Source organism: Oratosquilla oratoria, chromosome 13 (genome assembly GCF_046742065.1).
Source record: "Oratosquilla oratoria isolate Oo_2021 chromosome 13, ASM4674206v1, whole genome shotgun sequence".
NCBI classification, from domain to species: domain Eukaryota; kingdom Metazoa; phylum Arthropoda; class Malacostraca; order Stomatopoda; family Squillidae; genus Oratosquilla; species Oratosquilla oratoria.
The window spans coordinates 15567202-15570420 of record NC_134789.1 but is presented as its reverse complement, the minus strand read 5'-3'; positions in this window follow the sequence as shown (position 1 = coordinate 15570420).

Below are 3219 nucleotides of genomic sequence, written 5' to 3'. Positions count from 1 at the left end.
AGACTTAGCTAGAATATAATCGGTATTCGGTAGTCTTAATTTCTTTACCAGTGCCTATTTATCTACAAATTTAGGACACTTGTCACATTTTTATCTTGGTTAATGAAAAACTACAAGATTTATGGTGTTTTCAGAAATAAAGAATACAAGACTCCAAGATCAAAGCAAAAAATACTAGATCTAGAAGGAAAACACCAGGAGTGGCAACACGAAATACGAATTTATGAGAACACCAATGCCCGGGCCAGCTGTAACCGTTTCTGTTGGTACTTGGCTGATACATATTTGAAAATTGACGGGGTGTCTTGCCTTATTTAGCTGTGTATGTACTTTTGCACTATTATCATTACTATTATTTTAACATTTACTTGATATCCCATAAAAATTCCACAAAAATCAAAATTCCCATGAGACCTTCAACAAAAATGCAAAATATCCAGAAAAAAATCCCACAGATATTGAGGTGTTAAAGTCCTCCCACAAAACATCCCATGTGAGCAACTTTCTCCCACAAATTTGTGGGATATTCCCACAAAACGGCATCCCTGCTTCCCGTGCCGTCGGAGCCAAGAAAACCTCGAACATTTCTTACTAGAGTGCACCAGCCTATCCGGGGATGCCGTTTTGTGGGAATTTCCCACAAATTTGTGGGAGAAATTTGCTCACATGGGATGTTTTGTGGGAGGACTTGAACACCTCAATATCTGTGGGATTTTTTGTGTGGATATTTTGCATTTTTGTTGGTCTCATGGGAGTTTTTATTTTTGTGGAATTTTTATGGGATATCAAGTATATGTTAAAATAATAGTAATAATAATAGTGCACAAGTACATACACAGCTAAGCCAAGTATCAACAGAAACGGTTATAGCTGGCCCGGGCCTGGCGGTGGAGGGTTGGGGGTGGCATGGGTGTTCTCATAAATTCGTATTTCGTAAGCAGTGTTGCCACTCCTTGTGTTTTCTTTCTAGATCTAGTATTTTTTGCTTTGATCTTGGAGTCTTGTATTTTTCTTTTTCTGAAAACACCACAAATCTTGTAGTTTTTCATTAACCAAGATAAAAATGTGACAAGTGCCCTAAATTTGTAGATAAATTGGCACTGGTAAAGAAATTAAGACTACCGAATACCGATTATATTCTGGCTAAGTCTACCCTAATACGAAAAACATCATATCTAATCTTTATTGCTTAATGTCTAGTTATATGATGTATGTATACGTACAGAACCTATAGAGGTAAAGAAGGAGAACGTTTTGCACGTCTCATGAGACCGCAAGCGTGATTTCACATAGCGTGTGAGAGCGGACAGTGGAGAGTAGGACCAACGTACAGAACGAATTACGAAATTTGAATCGAGTGCACAGTAAGACTCGGACGTACCAAACGTAGACCTTAATAAGTGACGACATACAGTTTACATAAAGTAGGTGGACAGGAACAATTAATTGTCAGGGCATTCAGTTCCACAGTCCACAGGATTGGTTTTCGTCAACATCCCGGACTCGTTTTTTTTTTTTTTTTTAGTTAGACACACACATGGTTCTCTAATAGTCCAAATAGGATCGACAAATATATAGACTTGTATAAAGTTCTTGAGGATCGTGTACCCAAGAAAGTGCCTGGGTTACCTAGCACACGTTGGTTGTCCCGTTTGGAGGTAATCGGTGTTATCCTTGATCAATGGGACTCCCTAAAACTGCATTTTGAAATGTGCGAAACAAGTGAGCGTTGCTACACAGCAAAACAACTAATCCAAGCATACAATGATCCTCATAATAAGTTGTACCGTTTATATGTTCGGAAAGTACTTAAGGAGGTGGTGTGAGTCAACACACTTTTCCAAGGGCAAAATGTTGAGTTAGCTAAACTTACTGAAGACCTGATCGATACGTATCGTAATATTGTGCACATGGTGGTAGAATCAGCTCACTTATCAAAATGTGCCAAAGATCTCCCTTCTTTAAAATTTCAGAATTATATTTTGCCTTTGAATGCTATCAATTTTGGTTATGAATTCAACACATTTGCAGACTCTTGTACCTTAACCAATAAAAATTTATTAACGTCAGAGAAATGTAAAGAGTTTGCACTTAAGTTGATTAATCAAGTGCAGCTGCGCCTGCCAGATAATGTTGACACCCTACTTTTACAGAAATTGCATCCTCGTGTAGTCAAGGGTTCTATTGCAACTATTGCCAGCGGCGGCGCCAGGAATTTTTAGTTGGGGAGGCTAAGCAAATTTTTTGGGGGGCTAATAGTAATATGATAATACACATATATTATCCTCATTTCAGAAGGGGAGGGGGTTAATGGTAGGGCTAGCACTGATGGCTGACAAATCTTTAGCCCTGGCAATTAAAAATTCCACTTAATAAAATTATTTCAATGAGTGTTTTAAATTTTCAATTTGCTCATTTCAGTTGGGGGGGCTGGCCACTTTTTTGGGGGGGGGCTAAAGCCCCCCCCCCTGGCGCCGCCACTGACTATTGCTTCCAGGTACAAATCTATAGTCAGAAGTATAGATGAACTAGAAAATGAATGGGATGTACTTAACCTTGAGCAATGGCCAAAATCATGTTTGGAAAGCAGTGTTGCATTTTGGGCAGAGGTATATGAAAAACTAGATTGAAGATTCTGCAGGTAACCGGCAGTTCCCTAATATTTCTGCCTTCACCGTGGCATCATTGTCTTTGCCTTTCTCAAATGCAAATGTGGAAAGGGTATTTTCGGATATGAACATCGTGCACTCAAAAGTAAGGAACAAATTTAGTGTATGACCTGTTGAGGCTATTTTGCAAATTAAGTATGGCTTGTCTCTTCAGGGTTCATCTTGTGTTGACTTTATTCCTACTGAAGAGCTTGAAGAAAAAACACGAGAAAATCAAGATATTGTTTATTTGGAAGTAGACATAGAATGAAATTGTCTTTTGAAAAACTATTTTTTTTTATAATTTCAATGCAGTTTTACGAGAAATCATGAAAACTTAATTTTAATGTAGAAGACAATATTTTTATTCTGAATTTTATCATACAAAAGTAAACTTTAAGTTACTGCAACTTTTAAACTGCTTACCATTATTTATGTGTAGAATTTGATTAAATATATGTTGCAATGAACTTATTTGTGTTTATAATAATTCCTTCTTTTTTGTGGAAAAAAATGTGGGAATTCAGATTTCCAGGGAATTTTGTGGAAAAACACTCACACATTTGTGGGA